Below are 27,171 nucleotides of genomic sequence, written 5' to 3' on the forward strand. Positions count from 1 at the left end.
CTAGCACAGACTGGAATATGTTCCGGGATTCATCCAATGGCATTGAGGAATACACCACCTCAGTCATCGGCTTCATCAATAAGTGCATCGATGATGTTGTCCCCACAGTGACTGTACGTACATATCCCAACCAGAAGCCATGGATTACAGGCAACATCCGCATCGAGCTAAAGGCTAGAGCTGCCGCTTTCAAGGAGCGGGAGACTAATCCGGACGCTTATAAGAAATCCCGTTATGCCCTCAGACGAACCATCAAACAAGCAAAGCGTCAATACAGGATTAAGATTGAATCGTACTACACCGGCTCTGATGCTCGTCGGATGTGGCAAGGCTTGAAAACTATTACGGACTACAAAGGGAAACCCAGACACGAGGTGCCGAGTGACGCGAGCATAACAGATGAACTAAATGCCTTTTATGCTCGCTTCGAGGCAAGCAACACTGAAGCATGCACTAGAGCACCAGCTGTTCTGGATGACTGTGTGATAACGCTCTCTGTAGCCGATGTGAACAAAACCTTTAAAAAGGTCAACATTCACAAAGCCGCTGGGCCAGACGGATTACCCGGACGTGTACTCAAAGCATGCGCGGACCAACTGTTAAATGTCTTCACTGACATTTTCAATCTCTCCCTGACCGAGTCTGTAATACCTACATGTTTCAAGCAGACCCCCATAGTCCCTGTGCCCAAGGAAGCGAAGGTAACCTGCCTTAATGATTACCGCCCCGTGGCACTCACGTCGGTAGCCATGAAGTGCTTTGAAAGGCTAGTCATGGCTCACATCAACAGCATCCTCCCAGACACCCTAGACCCACTTCAATTTGCATACCGCCCCAACAGATCCCCAGAAGACGCAATCTCTATTGCACTCCACACTGCCCTTTCCCACCTGGACATAAGGAACACCTATGTGAGATTGCTATTCATTGACTACAGCTCAGCGTTCAACACCATAGTGCTCTCAAAGCTTATCACTAAGCTAAGGACCCTGGGACTAAATAACTGGATCCTGGACTTCCTGGTGGGCCGCCCCAGGTGGTAAGGGTAGGTAACAACACATCCGCCACGCTGATCATCAACACGGGGGCCCCTCAGGGGTGTGTGCTCAGTCCCCTCCTGTACTCCCAGTCACTCATGACTGCATGGCCAGGCATGACTCCAACAGCATCATTAAGTTTGCTGATGACACAACAGTAGTAGGCCTGATCACCGACAATGATGAAACAGCCTATAGGGACGAGGTCAGAGACCTGACCATGTGGTGTAAGTACAACAACCTTTCCCTCAACGTGATCAAGACAAAGGAGATGATTGTGGACTACAGAAAAAGGAGGACCTAGCACGCCCCCATTCTTATCGACAGGGCTGCAGTGGAGCAGGTTGAGAGCTTCAAGTTCATTGGCGTCCACATCACCAACAAACTAACATGGTCCAAGCACACCAAGGCATATGTGAAGAGGGCACGACAAAACCTATTCCTTCTCAGGAAACTTGGCATGGGTCCTCAGATCCTCAAAAGGTTTTACAACTGCACCATCGAGAGCATCCTGACGGGTTGCATCACTGCCTGGTATGGCAACTGCTCAGCCTCTGTCCGCATGGCACTACAGAGGATAGTGCGTATGGCCCAGTACATCCCCGTTTGCAAACTTCCTGCCATCCAGGACCTCTATACCAAGCAGTGTCAGAGGAAGGCCCTAAAATTGTTAGACTCCAGCCACCCTAGTCATAGACTGTTCTCTCTGCTACTGCATGGCAAGCAGTACTGGAGCACTAAGTCTAGGTCCAAGAGGCTTCTTAACAGTTTCTACCCCCAAGCCATAAGACTCATGAACAGCTAATCAAATGGCTACCCAGACTATTTGTATTGCCCCCCCTTCTACGCTGCTGCTACTCTCTGTTATTATATATGCATAGTCACTTTAATAACTCTACCTGCGTGTACATATTACCTCAATTACCTCAACACCGGTGCCCCCGCACATTGACTCTGTACCGGTACCCCCTGTATATAGTCCCGCTATTGTTATTTACTGCTGCTCTTTAATTATTTGTTATTCTTATCTCATACTTTTTTGTTGTTGGTATTTTCTTAAAACAGCATTGTTGGTTAAAACCTCTACAGAGTACCTAACCCGGATCCGGGAGCACCCCCCACACCCCCCACACTGATTAGCATCGCTAGCATAGCGTCACAATTAAATAGTAGCATCTAAATATCATTAAATCACAAGTCCAAGACACCCAATGAAAGACACAGATCTTGTGAATAAAACCACCATTTCAGATTTTTTAAATGTTTTACAGGGAAGACACAATATGTAAATCTATTAGCTAAACACGTTAGCAAAATGACACCATTTTCTTACTCCAACAGTTTCTTACTCCATCAGGTGCTATCACCAATTCGGCTAAACTAAGATATTGATAGCCACTAACTAACAAACAAATTCATAACATGACAGTCTGATAACATATTTATGGTATAGCATAGTTTTTTTTTTTTAAATGTGCATTTTTCAGGTATAAATCACAGTTCTACATTGCAGCTGCAATCTGATATAGTGCTGATGCAGCTAGAACAATTACAGAGACCAACGTTATATAACTAATTACTTGTCTTAAAACATTTCAGAAAAAATACACAGCGTACAGACATTGAAAGCCCAACATCTGGTGAATCCAAACAATATTTCAGATTTTTTAAATGTTTTATAGCGAAATTAGCATAACTAGCTAATTAGCATAACCAGGCCAGCCAAAACCAGCTGGACGCGCCCGACCAGTTCACATGCACGACAGATATATGAAATAACATCGTAAATTGGGTCTTACTATTGCTGGTCTTTCATCAGAATGTTGATCAAGGTGTCCTTAGTCCTGATGAGTCGTTCAATCCATTCACAATGGCAACTTCCCCTCTTCATTTAGCCTGGGTACTGGTCGACTGGCACGGTCCATGTCCAAAGTTAAAAAACTCAAAGAACGGAACACGGCAAAACTCCCGAAAAAATTCTAATAATCTGATTAAACTATATTGAAAAAACATACATTACGGTGATATGGTCACATGTATCAAACAAACTTCGACACGGAGATAGTTTTCATCCGTAACGTCAGCATAACAAAAGACAATGCCACCTCTGAAAACGCGCATTTCAGAAACCGGAAGTTGTCGGTCACGCTAAAGAAATAGGTCTTATTTCACGTCAGTACAAGATAAACAAAAAATTTCTCCTCTGACGTCTTCCAGACACCCAGAGGAAGAAGAAGGAAGTGTCATTCGGGTCATAGGTCGCGTGACCATATATAGGCAGAGCGTTGAAGCGAGCATACACATCTTGCATTCTTCTTCTGGCTCAGGGAAAGTGCTGTGAAATGACCTGTGTTTGACTCAGAGACTCAATTGGAACGGTTTTAGAAACCATAGCTTGTTTTCTATCCAATGCTATATGGTTATATGCATATAGTAACAGCAATAATTGAATAAGAGGCAGTTTAGTCTGTAGAGGCAATTATGCTAATGCGAAACAGCACCCCCTGTATTCTCAAGAAGTTTTAAGGGCTTGTAAGTAAGCATTTCACTATAAGGTCTACAACTGTTGTATTTGGTGCATGTGACAAATACAATTTGTTTAAATTTGATTTGATTTATTAGAGCTCCGGTAGAGAATGTGAGATCAACAAACAGAGAGAGAGTAGATATGGATGTTGAGAGTAGATCTAATTATTGAGAGTAGATATAACTATTGAGAGCATATATAGCTATTGAGAGTATATATAACTATTGAGAGTAGATATGGATGTTGAGAGTAGATATAACTATTGAGAGTATTTATAGCTATTGAGAGAAAACAGCTATTGACAGGAGATGTAGCTATTGAGAGTAGATATGGATATTGAGAGTAGATATGGATATTGAGAGTAGATCTAACTATTGAGAGTAGATCTAGCTATTGAGAGTAGATTTAAATATTGAGAGTAGATTTAACTATTGAGAGTAGATTTAACTATTGAGAGTAGATATAACTATTGAGAGTAGATTTAGCTATTGAGAGTAGATTTAGCTATTGAGAGTAGATCTAGATATTGAGAGTAGATCTAGCTATTGAGAGTAGATCTAGCTATTGAGAGTAGATCTAACTATTGAGAGTAGATTTAAATATTGAGAGTAGATCTAACTATTGAGAGTAGATTTAACTATTGAGAGTAGATATAACTATTGAGAGTAGATTTAGCTATTGAGAGTAGATTTAGCTCGACATCCACATCGTCGGCACCCGGGGAACAGTGGGTTAAGTACTCAGGGCTACTCTCAATAGCTATATCTTCTCTCTCTCTCTCTCTCTCTCTCTGAGGAAGGGAATATGTGAGCATTCAAGAGAACAGCTGGGCTGCAAACTTCTCTCAAAGCATCACAGCTAAACAGACAGCTGGGAGCCATTTAGTCAGGAAATGTACAGCACCTCAGCTTATTGACTGAGGGTCAGGCAGAGTGTTGGTGTGTGTGATAGACTGTACACACAGTGGGCATAGGAGTCCACAGAGGTCATTGGGGCAGCAGTGGCTCAGCAATTAGGTAAATGTGTTAGTAGGGGAACCCAAAAGGGGTTGCATTGTGTTGTTGTGACCCTGAACTGCAATGGTATTACTGTATTAAATCTAATCTTGAATGTGAGTGGCTTTGGATTAATGTGTCTGGTAGAGTAAAAAATATTGCCTATCCATTTCAAGGAAGAGAGCTCTAACATTGGTCAAGCCCAACGCCAGACTTGTGGGACCGCATTAGGGTCCACTCTGTCTTTCTCCAGCTGTTTCTTAGTGCTGTGCTGCCGGGCCTCATGGTACATGGGAAGAGCATGGGCTGGAGGGAGAGAGAAAACGAGAGAGAGAAACTGAGACAGAGAGAAAGCGAGAGACAGAGGGAAAGAGACCGAGAGAGCGCGAGAGAGAGAAAGAGAGAGAGCCAGAGACAGAGAGAGAGCGAGAGAGAGCGAGAGAGAGAGAGAGAAAGAGAGAGAAAAAGAGAAAGAACGTGAGGGATAGAGAGAGCAAACACAAAACACATAGACTAACAAACATGTCAACAGGCCATACTGTGTGTGTGTGTGTGTGTGTGTGTGTGTGTGTGTGTGTGTGTGTGTGTGTGTGTGTGTGTGTGTGTGTGTGTGTGTGTGTGTGTGTGTGTGTGTGTGTGTGTGTGTGTGTGTGTGTGTGTGTGTGTGTGTGTGTGTGTGTGTGTGTGTGTGTGTGTTTCCTCAAGGGTTACAGAGACACACTTAGTGTAGTGCTAGATGAAGTGATTTTCCATTCAGGAGCCCCTGTTGTCACTGCTCAGTGTTAATTCTTCTCCTCCACGCTACATTAAACAAAAAGGTTACTGTTAACAGATCCCCACTCTTTTCTCAATGGGCCATCACCACGCTTCCTCTTCCTTCTAATTTTCCAGCGCTAGGGCACAGGTTTGTCACTCAGCGACCATGACCTTTACTCTCACAGCCTGTCAGCGTGGCGATGAAATCACATGATGGATATTAAAAAGGGTTCTGTCGCCTAAACAATAAGCTGTGTTTCCCTACTAGTCAATCACGGCTCAGCTAGGTGTCTGGTCCTCCAATTCCTGTTCATACCTCAGTGAGAGATATACAAGGCTATCAGAGGAGAGCCACGCATCGTCCATGCATAGTGCAGCAGTGATTAGTGTGGAAATGACAGACTGTCTGGGTTAAAGACTGGTCAAGTGTGGTGGGTTGTAGGGAAGGGGGGGGTGTTGATTTAGGAGAGGGGTGAGTGGGAGTATGAGAGGGGAGTGTGTGTGTAAGCAGGGGGTATCACGCTGCCTGAGGTGGGAGAGGTGGCTGTCCCTGGCGTGACTGGAGCCCTGGTGGTTGACGCGTGGCATCATGCCCTGTGGCGGTCTGCTCACTCACGGTCACCATCAGCTAATGGGCCTGCACTGTGACAACACTGACTGAACACTGCCTGATGTCACCTCTGTGTGTGTGTGAGAGAGTGAGTGTTGTGTGATACTGCTAGCATGTTTTGTGTGTCTGTGTGTGTCCCCAACATTATACATATGCTTGTATATCTGAGTAACAGTGTGTGTGTGTGTGTGTGTGTGTGTGTGTGTGTGTGTGTGTGTGTGTGTGTGTGTGTGTGTGTGTGTGTGTGTGTGTGTGTGTGTGTGTGTGTGTGTGTGTGTGTGTGTGGTATTTTATGTTTTGAACAATCAAAGTTCTACATTTGCTTTATGAGTAGTGCGTGACCCTAGGGTGGCAACACATATATTCTAAATTATTTCAGTGGGTCTTTCTCCATTCGGATTGTTTTATACCGTTCAATTCAACCCCCCCAAAAATTCAGCATTTTCATAAATTTATGCATTTCATACGCTCATTTGAGGTCATTCCACACGGCCATGTAGGACTGCACAATTTGGGCGAACAATCAAGGTCTTATTTTTAACCAAAATGTTGCAATTACAATTTGACTTGTGATTTAGAGCAAAACACTTGGGTGAACTGTTGAAATCATGGAAATATAATGATTCTTCTAATTCTCCAGTTAGAATATAACAGTGGGAACTTTGACTACAGTGTTTGACATGACAGCAAAGTAAAATGCCAGGAAGGTGTTATTGTGACAGGGTAGTGTTGACAAGTGTTTCCTAGGGCTTTGCTTATTCCTCTTTGATTTAGAAGATACTGTTGCACAAAAAAGCATGCAGATGTAGGTCTACACCATCACTGATAATATCAGGCTGTATAGCTCGTTACGTTTGCTCTGACTCAGCTAGCTAGCAATTAGCATTAGCGACTAAGAAGATTTAGGCCCAACTAACTAAGAAAATACAAACAAGCTTTTTTCAGATGTCAGAAACACAAACTAATAGTGTAATTATAGATTGCTAGTGTATTTTAATTAAGAAGCAAAGTGAAAACAGCATCGTTGATGTCAACATTGTTGTATGTGCTGCATTGACCAGGCAGAGACTGGAGGAACAACAAACGCGCTCCTTGAGTGACAGGGGGAAGGGCTCTCTCTCTTGAGAGAGAGTAGAGATGACTCAAGTAGCGAAGGTAACTATAAAAATGGAAGTTACACACAGCATATCACATTTAACAAACCAAACATTCAAATAATGTTATAGAAGGTAAAGTAAAAACCCAAACCGGTCCATGCATAAATACCGGTATATCGTCAAATACGGTATACCGCCCAGCCCTATTGTGTGTGTGACTGTGTGTGTGTTGAGGTACTTACGTGTGATGATGTATTCTTGCGTCAGTGTCTCTCTTTCATCTTGCTCTTCACCACACACAGCTTAGCCCCCCTGCACACAGAGAGTTAGCGACGCCACACAGTTCATATTTTATTCTGTGAGAGACAAGGTCAGCTTTATACACCGTTCTCAAACATGGCTGCCTGTAGGTTAGAGATGGACCACAGGCCAGTCTCTTCTGCTCTGCTCCTAACAGGATGGAGTCTAGACAACCCACTTCAGGCCCATTATCAAATATACACACTACTGTTTCTCGCTGGGAGAAACGTTTGTACAGTGAAGTGAGAAAAAGACTGACAATGTACAGGACAGCTAAATACGTGTCATTAAAAAAAATAACAGCTGTAGTACCAGCCACCACAAAGGTAAACATTCTCAGCTCAGTGTACCTGGGACTCTTGACAGAGTCATAGTAGACCTTAGCCAATACAATTCCAGTCCGCACCATAATCTGGTTCAGCTTGGGATGCCAGAGACAGCGCACCACACCCTGAGAGAGACACAGAGAAACAGAGACAGGAGATGAGCTATACAGAGACAATGATTCGTAGCAATGGAGCGGATACATTGTGGTCGTAGTTTGTGCTATTGACCGCGGTAGACTGTAAATGTAGAGTGGGACGCCGGCAGGTTTTTATCAGTCGGAGTGGTCTCTGCATTAGTTGACTATATTTGGTCGTCAGGACGGGGCCTGGATCCCTCAGTCTGTGTGTGACAGATGGCTTGCTGCCAAGGGCAAATGTGACCACGCTCATCCAGAGTGTGTGTGGTGTGTGTGCACGTGCAAGTGTGTGTGTTTAGCAGTGATGAAGCACTTGAGAGTGCACGTGTGCACTATTTTTGTGAGAGACTTCCAGTTTATGGGTGGAAATTCTGAGAGATGCTAAGCAGATGTGTGGCAGGTAGCACATTAGTGGCTGGACGTTGGATGTTTCTGAATGTACAGCAGTCTTCTCACTCAGGCTTGTTGTGCTCTCTCAGTCTCTCTAAGAACCTCTGTAACAAAGAGGCCTAGTGTAGGAATGGAAGAGGATGCAATAATCCCACACATAATGAAAAAGGTTTATGACTGATGCTGGGCACAGTAGGTAGTATTACAAGCAGTAATACAAGCTGTAGGGAGCATTACAAGCAGTGGGGAGTATTACAAGCTGTGGGCAGTATTACAAGCAGTGGGCAGTACTACAAGCTGTGGGCAGTATTACAAGCAGTGGGCAGTATTACAAGCTGTAGGGAGCATTACAAGCAGTGGGCAGTATTACGAGCAATGGGCAGTATTACAAGCAATGGGCAGTATTACAAGCTGTGGGTAGTATTACAAGCAATGGGCAGTATTACAAGCTGTGGGCAGTATTACAGGCAGTGGGCAGTATTACAAGCTGTGGGCAGTATTACAAGCAGTGGGCAGTATTACAAGCAGTGGGTAGTATTACAAGCTGTGGGCAGTATTACAAGCTGTGGGCAGTATTACAAGCAGTGGGCAGTATTTCAAGCAGTGGGCAGTATTTCAAGCTGTGGGCAGTATTGCAAGCAGTGGGCAGTATTACAAGCAATGGGCAGTATTACAAGCTGTGGGCAGTATTACAGGCAGTGGGCAGTATTACAAGCAGTGGGCAGTATTACTAGCAGTGGGCAGTATTACAAAAAGTGAGCAGTACTACAAGCTGTGGGCAGTATTACAAGCTGTGGGCAGTATTACAAGCAGTGGGCAGTATTGCAAGCAGTGGGCAGTATTACAAGCTGTGGGCAGTATTACAAGCAGTGGGCAGTATTTCAAGCAGTGGGCAGTATTGCAAGCAGTGGGCAGTATTACAAGCTGTGGGCAGTATTTCAAGCAGTGGGCAGTATTGCAAGCAGTGGGCAGTATTACAAGCAGTGGGCAGTATTACTAGTAGTGGGCAGTATTACAAAAAGTGAGCAGTACTACAAGCTGTGGGCAGTATTACAAGCTGTGGGCAGTATTACAAGCAGTGGGCAGTATTGCAAGCAGTGGGCAGTATTACAAGCAGTGGGCAGTATTACTAGTAGTGGGCAGTATTACAAAAAGTGAGCAGTACTACAAGCTGTGGGCAGTATTACAAGCTGTGGGCAGTATTACAAGCTGTGGGCAGTATTGCAAGCAGTGGGCAGTATTACAAGCAGTGGGCAGTATTACAAGCAGTGGGCAGTATTACTAGTAGTGGGCAGTATTACAAAAAGTGAACAGTACTACAAGAAGTGAGCAGTACTACAAGCTGTGGGCAGTATTACAAGCTGTGGGCAGTATTTCAAGAAGTGGGCAGTATTTCAAGAAGATTGGAAAGCTATTGCGGTCATCCCCCTCTTCAAAGGGGGTGACACTCTAGACCTAAATAGTTACAGACCTATATCCATCCTGCCCTGCCTATCTAAAGTCTTCGAAAGCCAAGTTAACAAACAGATCACTGACCATTTCGAATCCCACCGTACCTTCTCCGCTGTGCAATCTGGTTTCCGAGCTGGTCACGGGTGCACCTCAGCCACGCTCAAGGTACTAAACAATATCATAACCGCCATCGATAAAAGACATTACTGTGCAGCCGTCTTCATCGACCTGGCCAAGGCTTTCGACTCTGTCAATCACCGTATTCTTATAGGCAGACTCAACAGCCTCGGTTTCTCAAATGACTGCCTCGCCTGGTTCACCAGCTACTTCTCAGATAGAGTTCAGTGTGTCAAATGGGAGGGCCTGTTGTCCGGACCTCTGGCAGTCTCTATGAGGGTGCCACAGGGTTCAATTCTCGGGCTGACTCTTTTCTCTGTATATATCAACGATGTCGCTCTTGCTCCTGGTGATTCCTTGATCGACCTCTACACAGACGACACCATTCTGTATACATCTGGCCCTTCTTTGGACACTGTGTTAACAAACCTCCAAACAAGCTTCAATGCCATACAACACTCCTTCCGTGGCCTCCAACTGCTCTTAAACGCTAGTAAAACCAAATGCATGCTCTTCAACCGATTGCTGCCCGCACCCGCCTGCCTGACTAGCATCACCGCTCTGGATGGTTCTGACTTAGAATATGTGGACAACTACAAATACCTAGGTGTCTGGCTAGACTGTAAACTCTCCTTCCAGACTTATATTAAGCATCTCCAATCCAAAATTAAATCTAGAATCGGCTTCCTATTTTGCAACAAAGCCTCCTTCACTCACGCTGCCAAACATACCCTCGTAAAACTGACTATCCTACCGATCCTCGACTTCAGCGATGTCATTTAAAAAATAGCTTCCAACACACAGAAAACTGGATGCAGTCTATCACAGTGCCATCTGTTTTGTCACCATAGCCCCATATACCACCCACCACTGCGACCTAAATGCTCTCGTCGGCTGGCCCTGGCTACATATTCGTCGCCAGACCCACTGGCTCCAGGTCATCTATAAGTCTTTGCTAGGTAAAGCTCTGCTTTATCTCAGCTCACTGGTCACCATAGCAACACCCACCCGTAGCACGAGGTCCAGCAGGTACAGTTGGAAGTTTACATACACTTAGGTTGGAGTCATTAAAACTTGTTTTTCAACCATTCCACAATTTTCTTGTTAACCTGTTGGGGATGGGGGCGCTGTTTAGACTATTTATGCTAATGTGGCTAATTTTTTAAACGGCTTCCCACAAAATCCTTGATCGTACAATATGCATATTATTATTATTATTGGATAGAAAACAGTCTATAGTTTCTATAGGAGTTGAAATTTTGTCTCTAAGTGGAACAGAGCCCATTCTACAGCAATTTCCCTGACATGGAGTCAGATTTGAGAAACGTTGGCCACTTTTCTGAAGTCATTTAAACGGGCACTGTCGTTGCTATGACTATACGGACACTTCTTACGTCTTCCCCTGGATGCCTTTACGTGATGACGATTCCAACGGGCTCGATTGCTCGTTCACAGGCCCTACAAATGAAAAAAACCTTTAGCTAGCAAGTCTTTTCTTGCTGCGTAACGCGCGTGGAAGACACCGACCCTCTCCTGTTCCAAGCGTTAGTTTAGCCTGTTATATTTCTCCGGTCATCTTTTCACTCGTTATAGGAGTTACAAACATCACAAAGTAGTTAATTTAAAGCGTTTTATAGCAATTTATATCCGTTTAGTGCGATTTTGGGACATTTATTTTTGCAACGATGTGAAAAGTTGGGCACGCTTTTCAGTTCATCCCGAACGTAGTTGACATTTCCACATGGCAAGAGGACAGCTTTCCACCAAAAGACGATTTCTCCCAAGAAAGGATCCTTTGCCCAAGATACTGATGGAAGAACAGCTCAAGGTAGGACATTTTTATTATGATAAATCGTGTTTCTGTCGAAACATTTTAGTGGCTTAGGACGCCATGTTTTTTGACGTAGCTTCGCTTGGCGCAAACTGTATTGAAAAGTAAGGATAAATTAAAAAATGTAATAACGCAATTGTATTAAGAATTAAATTGTCTATCAATCCCTGTCCACCCTATATTTTTTAGTCACGTTTATGAGTATTTATGTATAAGAGTAGATCACTGTCTAAGTGGCGCAAGGACGTTTTCTTTACCAGCTTGTCTACATTTCACATTGTCTAACCATGATTTTGGTGGCTAAATATAAACATTTTCGATCAAACTGTATATGCATGTTGTAATGTGATGTTACAGGAGTGTCATCGGAAGAATTCTGAGAAGGTTAGTGAAAAAATTAATATCTTTTGGCGATGTTGACTTTTATCGCTCACTTTGGCTAGAATCAATGCTGGGCTGCTAATTGCTATGTGCTAAGCTAATATAACGATTTATTGTGTTTTCGCTGTAAGACACTTAGAAAATCTGAAATATTGTCTGTATTCACAGGATCTGTGTCTTTCGATTCGTGTATGCTGTGTATTTTTACGAAATGTTTGATGATTAGTAGTTAGGTAAACACGTTGCTCATTGTAATTATTCTAGTCCATTTGTGATGGTGGGTGCAATTGTAAACTATGCCATATACCTGAAATATGCACTTTTTTCTAACAAAACCTATCCCATACCATAAATATGTTATCAGACTGTCATCTAATGAGTTTTTTTGTTGGTTAGGGGCTATAAATATCTTAGTTTAGCCGAATTGGTGATGGCTACTGGTGTTGGTGGACAAATAAAAGATGGTGGATTATGCTAATGTGTTTTTAGGTAATAGATGTACATCTTTACATATTGTGTCTTCCCTGTAAAACATTTTAAAAATCGGAAATGTTGACTGGATTCATAAGATCTGTGTCTTTCATTAGCTGTATTGGACTTTAATGTGTGAAAGTTAAATATTTTAAAAAAATATTTTTTTTGAATTTCGCGGCACTGGTTTTTCAGTGGGGGGGGGGGGGGGAGTGCCGCTAGCGCCACGCTGATCCTAGACAGGTTAACAAACTATAGTTTTGGCAAGTCGGTTAGGACATGTACTTTGTATATGACACAAGTCATTTTTCCAACAATTGTTTACAGACAGATGATTTCACTTATAATTCACTGTATCACAATTCCAGTGGGTCAGAAGTTTACATACACTAAGTTGACTGTGCCTTTAAACAGCTTGGAAAATTCCTGAAAATGATGCCATGGCTTTAGAAGCTTCTGATAGGCTAATTGACATAATTTGAGTCAAACTCACAGCCTCTTTGCTTGACATCATGGGAAAATCAAAAGAAATCAGCCAAGACCTCAGAAAAAAATTGTAGACCTCCACAAGTCTGGTTCATCCTTGGGAGCAATTTACAAACGTCTGAAGGTACCATGTTCATCTGTACAAACAATAGTACGCAAGTATAAACACCATTGCACCACGCAGCCGTCATACCGCTCAGGAAGGAGACGAGTTCTGTCTCCTAGAGATGAACGTACTGTGGTGCGAAAAGTGCAAATCAACCCGAGAACAACAGCAAAGGACCATGTGAAGATGCTGGAGGAAGCAGGTACAAAAGTATCTATATCCACAGTAAAACGAGTCCTATATTGACATAACCTGAAAGGCCGCTCAGCAAGGAAGAAGCCACCGCTACAAGACCGCCATAAAAAAGTCAGACTGCGGTTTGCAACTGCACATGGGAACAAAGAATGTACTTTTTGGAGAAACGTCCTCTGGTCTGATGAAACAAAAATAGAACTGTTTGGCCGATAATGACCATTGTTGTGTTTGGAGGAAAAAGGGGGAGGCTTGCAAGCCGAAGAACACCATCCCAACCGTGAAGCACGGTTGTGGTGGTGCCGTGAAGCAGCATCATGTTGTGGGGGTGCCTTGCTGCAGGAGGGACTGGTGCATTTCACAAAATAGATGGCATCATGATGAAAGAAATGTATGTGGATATATTGAAGCAACATCTCAAGACATCAGTCAGGAAGTTAAAGCTTGGTTGCAAATGGGTCTTCCAAATGGACAATAACCCCAAGCATACTTCCAAAGTCGTGGCAAAATGGCTTAAGGACAACAAAGTCAAGGTATTGGAGTGTCCATCACAAAGCCCTGACTTTAATCCTATATAAAAGTTGTGGGCCGAACTGAAAAAGCGTGTGCGAGCAAGGAGGCCTATAAACCTGACTCAGTTACACCAGCCCTGTCAGGACGAATGGGCCAAAACTCACCCAACTTATTGTGGGAAGCTTGTGGAATGCTACCCGAAACATTTGACCCAAGTGAAACTATTTAAAGGCAGTGCTACCAAATACTAATTAACACAAGATTGACTAATTGACGGAAATAAAAGCTGAAAAAAATCAATCTCTCTGCTTTTATTCTGACATTTCACATTCTTAAAATAAAGTGGTGATCCTAATTGACCTAAAACAGGGAATTTTTACTAGGATTAAATGTCAGGAATTGTGAAAAACTGAGTTTAAATGTATTTAGCTAAGGTGTATGTAACTGTAACTTCCGACTTCAACTGAATATCTCACTGGTCATCCTCAAAGCCAACACCTCTTTGGCCGCCTTTCCTTCCAGTTCTCTGCTGCCAATGACTGGAACGAATTGCAAAAATCGCTGAAGTTGTAGACTTATATCTCCCTCACTAACTTTAAGCATCTGCTATCTGAGCAGCTTACCAATCGCTGCAGCTGTACACAGCCCATCTGTAAATAGCCCATCCAACTATCTACCTCATCCCCATATTGCTTTTATTTACTTTTTTGCTCTTTTGCACACCAGTATTTCTTTTTTTTTTTTATCCCATTTTTATCCCATTTTCTCCCCAATTTTCGTGGTATCCAATCGCTAGTAATTACTACCTTCGACGAAGGTCGAAAGCCATGCGTCCTCCGAAGCACAACCCAACCAGCCGTACTGCTTCTTAACACAGCGCGCCTCCAACCCGGAAGCCAGCCGCACCAATGTGTCGGAGGAAACACCGTGTACCTGGCCCCCTTGGCTGGCGCGCACTGCGCCCGGCCCGCCACAGGAGTCGCTGGAGCGCGATGAGACAAGGATATCCCTACCGGCCAAACCCTCCCTACCCCGGACGACGCTATGCCAATTGTGCGTCGCCCCACGGACCTCCCGGTCGCGGCCGGCTGCGACAGAGTCTGGGCGCGAACCCAGAGACTCTGGTGGCGCAGTTAGCACTGCGATGCAGTGCCCTAGACCACTGCGCCACCCGGGAGGCCCGCACACCAGTATTTCTACTTGCACATCTTCATCTGCACATCTATCACTCCAGTGTTAATTTTCTAAATTGTAATTTCTTCGCTACCATGGCCTATTTATTGCCTTACCTCCTTACTCCATTTGTATATAGATTTTTCTATTGTGTTATTGACTGTACTTTTGTTTATCCCACATGTAAGTTTTTTGTCGCACTGCTTTGCTTTATCTTGATATGGTCGCAGTTGTGAATGAGAACTTGTTCTCAACTGGGCTACCTGGTTAAATAAAGGTGAAATATATATATATATTTTAATGTGGGGAGTATTACAAGCTGTGTGCAGTATTACAAGCTGTAGGGAGCATTCCAAGAAGTGGGCAGTATTACAAGCTGTGTGCAGTATTACAAGAAGTGGGCAGTATTACAAGCTCTGGGCAGTCGCGGGTCTTCTAGCCATCGTCGATCCACTTTTCATTTTCCATTTGTTTTGTCTTGTTTTTCCACACACCTGGTTTCAATTCCCTCATTTGCGTGTTGTGTATTTAACCCTCTGGTCCCCCCATGTCTTTGTGTGGGATTGTTTATTGTAGTGCTTGTGCACGTTCCCTGTGAGCGCACAACGGGTTATTTTTGTGCCCATTTATCTTGTTGTTCTGGATGCCGTGGGTTTTGAATAATAAATCTCCGGTTATTACCCAGTTCTGCTCTCCTGCGCCTGACTTCTCTGCCGCCAATTACGCACCCCGCTACAGCAGTGGGCAGTATTACAAGCTGTAGGGAGCATTACAAGCTGTGGGCAGTATTACAAGCAGTGGGCAGTATTACAAGCTGTAGGGAGCATTACAAGCAGTGGGCAGTATTACAAGCAGTGGGCATGGATGGAGTATTAGTGTGGATTGGAAGACCCTAGTTAACCCCAGTTTGACAAAGTGAGCGTGTGGGTGGAGGGAGGGATTGTATGTACATGTGTAGCAGTGTAGTGTTTTTTGTGTGAGGTGTGTTTGCCAGAGAGAGAGTGGTGTAGCTGTGGCATGGCGTGCCCTGGCCCTGCGGGTGGATCAGGGTAACCCTGTGGGGGGTGGGACAGGATGGGGAAGGGCAGGACTAAGGGTGCTGTGCTGTGGGGAGGGTTTGTGACAGCGTCAAAGCTGCTTAACGCACAGCTGTTCAGCCTCCCACCAGGCTCCCAGTGGTAAGGGGGAACCCCACACACACAGCAACACAAAACACCCTTATAAATGCACATACTTGCACAATGCATAGGCATTACACATCATGCACTTACGTAAACAGTCAGCCAAACACCCCCACCCCCAGACCCCGTAGGCACCACCAGCAGCTGTGTGTGTGCCGAGTGAGTAAGTGTACTGGACATATAGGGGTTAATCTGCCCCACTGACCATGTGGTGGAGTAATTGATGATTTAGAAAGATCAAGAAAACGCTCCCAAACAGGACTTTAGGTAATCTATCCTATCAGCTTGAAGATTATAGATCATTTCATTTACATCACATGAGGATTTCCATTACACTCCAGTTGAGCTCAGAGACTTGACCCAGTAGCCTAACACAGGCAATAACCAAGTAGAACAACAGTCCAGTCCAAGTCCAGGCCAGCAGAGCTATGCAGTAGCCTCACCCAGGCGTCCCAGCAGTAGGGTTCCAATGTGGATATTCAGAGCCATGTGTTTATAGTGTGTTTATAGTGTGGGGAATACACTGTTTACACTCCTACTCCACACCATGAAGGTGTCCACACCATGAAGGAGATGAGAGAGGCTCTTTAATCAGCTATTCAATAGCATTCTTTCTCTGCCTCCTGTCTGAAAAGAGAACATGTAGTGGATAGTATCTATCAATGTGTGACTGATGAAGAGAAACAAATTGGTTAGATTTTGGTTAGTCAAACTAAGCATGTTTTTGATCTTCAGAAAGAACTTCCTGGCCCTTGGTTAGCTGCCAGTGTGTTCATTTTAACAGGGGTATTGCTGTTGACAGAGAGAGATAAATGGTGGCCCGGCAGAAACAGAAGGGAGAAAGGACCACAGCTGACTATTTACCCACAGCAGCCAAACATCTAGCTTTGGTATAAGTAAAGGGGGAAATCTCAATTAAAGTGTGAGTTTGCCTTAGCACCCCATAACCGACATCAGAATGAACTCCAAATAGGCCATTGTGGAGGAGCAGTGTACTGACCCACAAAGAGGAGAACCATAGCCCATTTGCCCCTGTCCCACCTTTCACCCTCCTCCTCCCTCTAAAGATGAAAGCCTAAACCTCTCCATCAAAGAAAGAAGGAGAGGGAGAGGCAGGCTTCTGTTTGAGAGCCACCACACGTGAGAAGTGAAGTGTAGAGTACAAACATCAACACACAGACACGCTATGGGAATGTGAGGCAGGGACACACAACACAACTGAACACAACTTATCTAGGTCTTCCCCATTTCTTCCCAGGGCAATCTACTGTAGGATTTCCAGGACTGCTACATCCACTAGTACTCTCACTGAGAGGTATTTCTCTGAGATATTTCCCACTGTACCTCAGTGGGAGTGAGTCTGTGAGTTGTCAACAGGTTCAAGGCCTCCTGTGATAGACAGAGATAAGTTAAGAGTGGATGGAGTATTTACCTTATCCAGGATTTAAAAAATCTTCCGTTCCTTAGCACAGCCTATGGCCCAGGTCTGGGTTTATGCAGACTGTTTAGTTACCTTGCCTTTCACTTGACTGTATGGTACACCACTTCATAAAGACAGCACTTAAATTCTTAACCCATCTCAGAGCAGGACGGGCTAGTGTAAACACAGTAAATTGCTCATTCGTCAGGTCCCCTGAGTGCACCCCCCACCCCCCCCAAAATTAACTTTACTACCTAGCTCTGCTTATCTGGTTTGGGATGGGGAAGGTACTAAATATACATGGGTACAGGCACTTAGAGGTGTGTCTCTCTCTCTGTAGGCTGTACCAGGCCTGCTGTCAGACAGGAGAGGGAGAGGTGATGGCAGCCGACTGGAAGAGGAGAGAGGCAGGGCGCAACATGGCCGGAGTAACCCCAAGGAGAGGATAGCCGAACCTGGCTGTCAGGCCTGGACCAGAGGGATACTGAGTTAGAAGCTATTAGCCTCCATCAGACCTCACTGTTATGACTACAAATACACTCTGCTAAATCCCCTGGCCGACAGAGACAGTAGAGTTGGAGATAGAGAGAGGGAGGGAGACAAATCAAATCAAATTGTATTTGCCACATGCGTCGAATACAACAGGTGTAGATCTTACTGTGAAGCACTTACTTACAAGCTTCTCTAGGGTAGGGGGCACTATTTTCACCTCCGGATGAAAAGCATGCCCAAAGTAAACTGCCTGCTACTCAGGCCCAGAAGCTATGATACGCATATAGTAATGTCTGTGAGTATAACAGAACTGATTTGGCAGGCGAAAACCTGAGAAAACTCCATCCAGGAAGTAGGATTTTTTGTTTGTTTGTAGTTTTCTATTCAATGCCATTACAGTATCCATTGACTTAGGATTCAAATTGCAGTTCCTATACCTTCCACTAGATGTCAAAAGTCTTTAGAAATTGTTTCAGGCTTGTATTCTGAAAAATTAGGGAGTGAGACCAGTCTGAATGACTGGACCCTAAAGTGTCACAGAGCTTTTTCATGCGCAATCCCGAGAGCACGCCTTTCTTGTTTACCTTTTATATTGACAACGTTATTTTCTGGTTGAATTATTATCGATTATTTAGGTTAAAAACAACCTGAGGGTTGAATATAAACATCGTTTGACATGTTTCTATTAACTTTATGGATACAATTTGGATTTTTGTCTGCCTGTTGTGACTGCGTTTGAGCCTGTGGATTACTGAAGAAAACGCGGGAAAAGAGAGACTTTATCGAACAAACAAACATTTATTGAGAAAATTAATGTCTTCTGAGTGCAACCATATGAAGATCATCAAAGGTAAGTGATTAATTGTATCTCTATTTCTGACTTGTGTAACTCTTCTACTTGGCTGGTTACTGTTTGTAATGATTTGTCTGCTGGGCAATGTTCTCAAATAATCGCATGGTATGCTTTCGCCGTAAAGCCTTTTTGAAATCTGACACCCTGGTTGGATTCACAAGAAGTTGATCTTTAAACCTATGTATAACACTTGTATGTTTTCAGAATTTTTATAATCAGTATTTCTGTTTTTGAATTTGGCGCTCTGCAATTTCACTGGATGTTGGTCAGGTGGGACGCTACCGTCCCATGTACCCTAGAGAAGTTTTAACCAACAATACAGATCAAAAAAAGATTTACTAAATAAACTAAAGTTTAAAAAAAATCTAATCAATCAAAAAGTAACACAAGAAATGCACATTACAATAACGAGGCTATATACAGGGGATACCGGTACCGAGTCAATGTGCGGGGGTACAAGTTAGTCTCTGTATTCAGATAGCCAAAAGGAGCGATGGAAAGGGATCGAGGTGGAAGAGGGGAGGGAGAAAAAGAGCTGCACTGTGCATACTGTACTGTATGACATCACAGACAACAGAGAGAACATACTCCCAACAATGAGCTGTGCATACTGTACTGTATGACATCACAGACAACAGAGAGAACATACTCCCAACGATGAGCTGTGCATACTGTATGACATCACAGACAACAGAGAGAACATTTCCAAAAATGGGCTGTGCATACTGTACTGTATGACATCACAGACAACAGAGAGAACATACTCCCAACGATGAGCTGTGCATACTGTACTGTATGACATCACAGACAACAGAGAGAACATTTCCAACGATGAGCTGGTGGTGTGGTTTCAATTATCGACAGACCTCTCTCTCTGATCTGAACCTCTATTTAGCCAGGTGAAGAGAGCTATTTTGATTGGCTAATGCAAGACAGTCACTGCAGTGGAGTGTTGGTGAGGAGAACACCTGCAGCTGCTGTATCTCTAGAAGCATTATAGAGGTGTAAATAACCGCTACTCCATTTTATGTTATGGATCCATGCACTTTGCCTTGGCAACACATAGCATGTAGGTTCTCTACATGCAGATAGATTGTGTAGAACATTACTTCACATGCACATTAATATGTGTGTGAATGGACTATAATAATTTTGCTAGTTATACTATTTCATTCTCTATCTAATGTTTACTGAAGCAATTGGAAAAGCATCTACTGTGCCTCTCCTGCCAACACTGGATGGAGATGACAGGCAGAGAATAGGGGTACATTTCTACCCTTTTTTCTGGCTTGGCTGGGCCTTCAAATCGTGTTCCTGACTCTTTTCTCCTCTCTTCTCTCTCTCCTAGATGGGCTTGGCAGGGTTGAGCTGGGTTTTCCATTTCTCCCTGCACTGAAAGACAATCGTGCTACTGGCAAACCATAGTGTTGGGGGAACATCACCATTCTGGTCTCATCCACAAGTAGCACAGTTGGTCACATAACTCAAGTCAGATGTTTTAATGAAAGGCTTTCTGTTGAAATGTAACAATGATACATGTAGGCTAATTGTGATGTTCAGACACAAATGCATGGCTTGAATTACATCATGTAATACAAAGCCTTAGTCAATTGTTCCATAATTAACAACCCAGAACTTCCAACTTCCTGACGGTCTGCCCCCTATGGTAAGGGTAGGCAACAACACATCTGCCACGCTGATCCTCAACAGAGGGGCCCCTCAGCGATGCGTGCTTAGTCCGCTCCTGTACTCCCTGTTCACCCACGACTCCATGGCCAATCACGACTCCAACACCATCATTAAGTTTGCTGACGACACAACAGTGGTAGGCTTGATCATCGATAACGATGAGACCGCCTATAGGAAGGAGGTCAGAGACCTGGCAGTGTGGAGCCAGGACAACAACCTCTCCCTCAACGTGAGCAACACAAAGGAGATGATTGTGGACTACAGGAAAGGGAGGGCCGAACAGGCCCCCATTAACATCGATGGGCTGTGGTGGAGCGGGTCGAGAACTTCAAGTTCCTTGGTTTCCACATCACCAACAAACTATCATGGTCCAAACACACCAAGACAGCCGTGAAGATGGCACAACAAAACCTTTTCCCCCTCAGGAGACTGAAAAGATTTGGCATGGGTCCCCAGATCCGAGAGCATCCTGACCGGTTGCATCACTGCCTGGTATGGCAACTGCTCGGCATCTGGCCGCAAGGCGCTACAGAAGGTAGTGCGTACGGACCTATACATCACTGGGGCCAAGCTTCCTGCTATCCAGGACCTCTATATCAGGCAGTGTCAGAGGAAGGCCCAAAAAACTGTCAAAGTCTCCAGTCACCCAAGTCATAGACTGTTCTCTCTGCTACCGCACGGCAATCGGTACTGGAGCGCCAAGTCTAGGTCCAAAAGGCTCCTTAACAGCTTCTACCACCAAGCCATAAGACTGCTGAACAGGTAATCAAATGGCCACCCGGACTATTTACATTGACCCCTTTTGTTTTTACACTGCTACTACTCGCTGTTTATTATCTATGCATTATCACTTTACCCCTACCTTCATGTACAAATTACATTGAAAAACCTGTACCCCCGCACATTGATTCAGTGCCAGTACCCCCTGTATATAGCCACATTATTGTTATGAAATCCTATTGTGTTATTTTTTTATTAAATTTTTTACTTTAGTTTATCTAGCCAATATTTTCTTAACTCTATTTCTTGAAGTGCAAGGATGCTTAGCTAACATTCACCTAGTAAGCATTTCACGGTAAGGTCTACATCTGTTGTATTCGGCGCAAGTGACAAATAACATTTGATTTGAAATAACTATTGATTTTCTGCATCATTTAAAAACGCTAAACTTAGATGTGTTTTGGTTGTTGAGTCAATTAGAGCATGCCCATTTCAAGCTCATCTTTCCAAAAAATTATGTTATTTCAGAATATTTAGGCAAGTTAGCTGGCTAACTCATTGATCCTACTTTGTAGAATGGCCCTCTGGTGGCTACTGGTTCTGTTGCATTGTGTGTACTGGTCTGTGTAATATACCCCTCTGGCCTAAGTAATTATGTTTAGTGTTTAGTAGTATCAGACCTTACTAATTGAGTACAGCAGTATATACTCTATCAGACCTTACTAATTGAGTACAGCAGTATCTACTGTATCAGACCTTACTAATTGAGTACAGCAGTATCTACTGTATCAGACCTTACTAATTGAGTACAGCAGTATATACTCTATCAGACCTTACTAATTGAGTACAGCAGTATATACTCTATCAGACCTTACTAATTGAGCACAGCAGTATATACTCTATCAGACCTTACTAATTGAGTACAGCAGTATCTACTGTATCAGACCTTACTAATTGAGTACAGCAGTATATACTCTATCAGACCTTACTAATTGAGTACAGCAGTATATACTCTATCAGACCTTACTAATTGAGTACAGCAGTATATACTCTATCAGACCTTACTAATTGAGTACAGCAGTATATACTCTATCAGACCTTACTAATTGAGTACAGCAGTATATACTCTATCAGACCTTACTAATTGAGTACAGCAGTATATACTCTATCAGACCTTACTAATTGAGTACAGCAGTATCTACTGTATCAGACCTTACTAATTGAGTACAGCAGTATCTACTCTATCAGACCTTACTAATTGAGTACAGCAGTATATACTCTATCAGACCTTACTAATTGAGTACAGCAGTATCTACTGTATCAGACCTTACTAATTGAGTACAGCAGTATATACTCTATCAGACCTTACTAATTGAGTACAGCAGTATCTACTGTATCAGACCTTACTAATTGAGTACAGCAGTATCTACTGTATCAGACCTTACTAATTGAGTACAGCAGTATCTACTGTATCAGACCTTACTAATTGAGTACAGCAGTATCTACTGTATCAGACCTTATTAATTGAGTACAGCAGTATCTACTGTATCAGACCTTATTAATTGAGTACAGCAGTATCTACTGTATCAGACCTTATTAATTGAGTACAGCCGTATCTACTGTATCAGACCTTACTAATTGAATTTAGCAGCATCCAGTATTCCCCAGGCCAACTCTCCTCTCCTGCCTGTATAGTCACAGTACTGTCTGTACTGTAGCTCTAATCCCTGCTAGGGATAATTCAGCTCTGGTTAAATGGGAGATTAAAGAAACTACCTTAAACCTCTTAATCTAAACAGACAAGACTTCTTTCCTGCCCAAATGAGAGCTTAGACTGATGTAGGAGAGTTTTAGGATGGAACACAAGGACAAACCACAAATCCTGAGAGGAAATTCAATTCTAGGATCTTTCTAGGAAAATCCTCAACACTGCATCTGTTGCAATGTACACAAATTAATGTTGTCCCTTCAACCAAATAATGTTGGATTATCTATGTCCATGGTTGTTTATGGTTGTGAACAAATACATTTAAATGAAACTTTAGGATATGATGTAGCCATTCTGGTCAGTTATTATTAGTGTTGCTTGCAGTCAGAGTTAAAGGATGTTACTCACCACGTTGGTGACATCTATCTCATACACCTTCTGGAAAGAGGCTCTGTCGAAGAACACCAGCTTCCTATTGCGCTCGTCCTTTTTCACCGACGTCCCCGTCACCAGCAGCTTGTCATCAGGGCTGAAAGAACAGTCTGTCCTGTGGGGGGGCATCACACAGTCACACACCACAGTTCAGCCAGCTAATACTTGACAAGCACGTTTGTACAAAACTTAATGTCATACAGTTGTCTTCAGTAACTGTACCCTGCACGTGTAGGTAGTGTGCCAACCAGTTACGTTGAAGTAATCACAAGAAATCCCATAAAGGGTGTTAAAATCACCAGTGATTAATGTCAAGGGAATAATGACAGTAGTACTCACATGGGGAAGAAGGTGGAAAGCCCTGTAGCCACATTCAAAATCAAAATCAAATGTTATTTGTCACATACACATAGTTAGCAGATGTTAATGGGAGTGTAGCGAAATGCTTGTGCTTCTAGTTCCGACCATGCAGTAATATCTAACAAGTAATCTAACCTAAAATTTCACAACAACTACCTTATACACACAAGTGTAAAGGAATGAATAAGAATATGTACATAAAAATATATGAATGAGCGATGGCCGAACGGCAAAGGCAAGATGCAGTAGATGGTATAGAGTACAGTATATACGTATGAAATGAGTAATGTAGGGTATGTAAACATTATATAAAGTGGCATTGTTTAAAGTGGCTAGTGATATATTTATAACATAAATGTTTCATTATTAAAGTGGCTAGAGATGAGTCATTATGTTGGCAGCAGCCACTCAATGTTAGTTTTGGCTGTTTAACAGTCTGATGGCCTTGAGACATAAGCTGTTTTTCAGTCTCTCGGTCCCTGCTTTGATGCACCTGTACTGACCTCACCTTCTGGATGATAGCGGGGTGAACAGGCAGTGGCTCAGGTGGTTGTTGTCCTTGATGATCTTTATGGCCTTCCTGTGACATCGGGTGGTGTAGGTGTCCTGGAGGGCAGGTAGTTTGCCCTCGGTGATGCGTTGTGCCTACCTGACTACCCTCTGGAGAGCCTTACGGTTATGGGCGGAGCAGTTGCCGTACCAGGCGGTGATGCAGCCCGACAGGATGCTCTCGATTGTGCAACTGTAAAAGTTTGTGTTTTTGGTGACAAGCCAAATTTCTACAGCCACTGCTGCGCCTTCTTCACCATGCTGTCTGTGTGGGTGTACCATTTCAGTTTGTCCGTGTCGTGTCTTTGCTATCGTTAAATTGGAGACATAGTTTTTATCAAACATTCCTGTAATTAGGGATTACGCGATCACTTGAGTAATAACGTAACTAATTAACTATGAATTCGAGTGCACCAGGGAAAGTTATTAGATTACAAAGTTATAATTTCCCAATATAACCTTTCAGATATTTTCATATCTGATCAATAGCCCTCTAATTAATGATTTATTTACTTTACCTCACGTTAGTCTCATTCCAAACGTCGTAAATTGTTGATTATCTGCACGAACCCAGTCTTCACTATGAGTCATCCATACATCAATTGTCTAAAATCATTTATTTATTACTAACTAATTAATTCACAGAAATGCATAAACAAACAAACACACTTAACCTGATGAGGACAGAGGGCGCTGTTTTCACTTTGGGGGAAAAACGTGCCCAATTTAAACGGCCTCGTACTCAATTCTTGCTCGTACAATATGCATATTATTATTACTATTGGATAGAAAACACTCTCTAGTTTCTAAAACCGTTTGAATTATATCTGTGAGTTAAACAGAACTCATTTGGCACAAACTTCCTGAACAGGAAGTGGAAAATCTGAAATCGATGCTCTCTTCTGGGTCCTGCCTATGAATGGGCATGATACCTATTAGTATACATGCACGTCATACACCTTCCCCTGGATGTCAAGATGCAGTGAGAGAAGAAATGGAGTGTTTATCTTGGTCTGAGATGGAATACGTCCTCTTGGAATGACGCGTCACCCATTTCCTGTTTTCAGCAAGGCGCGAAGTTGGACCTGGATTTGCCTTCTGAATAGCTTTCGTTATAGGCGACTAATATCTCCGGCTTTGATTTTATTTGATACATGTGACAATATCATCGTAAAGTATGTTTTTTCAATATAGTTTTATTAGATTTTTGAAATTTATTCGGGACGTTAGGCGTGTTGCGTTGTGTGCCTTTGTTCAGAAAGGAGAGCTTTGCGCCACTTGGCTAGTGCGCTTGCTAATTCAAGAGGGAAAATGGACGTTCTAAATCCAAACAACGATTGTTCTTGACAAAGGACACCTTGTACAACATTCTGGTGGAAGATCAGCAAAAGTAGGACCCGTTTTATGATGTTATTTCATATATCTGTCGAACTGTGTACTATTAGTTTTGCGCCCAGGTTTTGGGCACTCGGTCGACATAACGTAAGCCTTATGTGGTAATGAAGTTATTTTTAGAATTCTAACACGGCGATTGCATTAAGAACTAGTGTATCTATCATTTCCCATACAACATGTATTTTTTTGTTATGTTTATGAATAGCTATTTGGTCAGAATATGTGTGTCAGAAAAAGTGTCTGAAAAAAATCCGGACGTTGTGGGACAAAATAGCTACGTTAGCACAATGTATAACCACTGATTTCAGCTCTAAATATGCACATTTTCGAACAAAACATAAGTGTATGTATAACCTGATGTTATAGGACTGTCATCTGATGAACCAAAAATTATATATCTTTTGCTGGTGTGTCACGATCGCTAACTTTTACTGCTGGGAAATGGCTTGTGTTTCTGGCTATTGTGGTAAGCTAATATAATGCTATATTGTGTTTTTGCTGTAAAACACTTAATAAATCGGAAATATTGGCTGGAATCACAAGATGCCTGTCTTTCATTTGCTGTACACTGTATTTTTCAGAAATGTTTTATGATGAGTATTTAGGTATTTGGCGTCGGTGTCTGTAATTATTCTGTCTGCTTTCAGTGCAATTTCTGATTGTAGCTGCAATGTCATCTGATGAAGTTGTTTGTTGGTTAGTTTGGTTGGTTCTTGGTTAGTTAGGTTGGCTTTGTGCATGCTACCTGTGCTGCGAAAAATGTCTGTCCTTTTTTGTATTTCGTGGTGAGCTAACATAAATATACGTGCTGTTTTCGCTGTAAAACATTTTAAAAATTGGACATGTTGGCTGGATTCACAAGATGTGTACCTTTCATTTGCTGTATTGGACTTGTTAATGTGTGAAAGTTAAATATTTCTAAAAAATATATTTTGAATTTCGCGCTCTGCCTTTTCAGTGGAATGTGGGAGGAGTTCCGCTAGCGGAATGCCAGAGTCAGACAGGTTAAAATAGTTACATGAAATGATGGGAGAAATATGTCCTAGGGGGATAAACCGGCATGGCAGCTTGTTAGACAAAGGAAAAATTGGCGTTCGACCAAGAAGTCACTACAGAGTTCATAATTATAACAATTGACATGCTAATCCTTTACACGTGAACGCTCACTCATTCGGGAACAATTGCAATCAATATATATATATTTACGCTCATTGTGTGTCGTCTTGATCGTTGGAGAGAAGTTCGTTTTGTTGGAGTTCCTTCTGTCGTAGTTATTGTGGATTGTTCAGAGTGACATTCGTTGTAGAATGCTTGTTTCGGCGGTTGTCTTTCTTCGCGTTCAATGATACCGAATTCCTAGCTGCAGACTAGTAGTCAATATCAAAACTTGTTATTATTCGTATAAGAGTTTTAACCACGTGGTATGGTTAAAGATTCAGCAATGTTACATTAACCTTCGTTCTCCCCATGGAGGA

At 42.9% G+C, this 27,171-nt stretch overlaps 1 pseudogene; it reads right to left on the minus strand.

Moving 5' to 3' along the window:
* Positions 1-440: 440 nt before the first annotated feature.
* LOC129833706 (WD repeat-containing protein 70-like) overlaps positions 441-27,171 on the minus strand; it is an 83,372-nt pseudogene continuing 56,641 nt past the window's right edge.

This window comes from Salvelinus fontinalis, chromosome 2, assembly GCF_029448725.1.
Source record: "Salvelinus fontinalis isolate EN_2023a chromosome 2, ASM2944872v1, whole genome shotgun sequence".
Lineage (NCBI taxonomy): Eukaryota > Metazoa > Chordata > Actinopteri > Salmoniformes > Salmonidae > Salvelinus > Salvelinus fontinalis.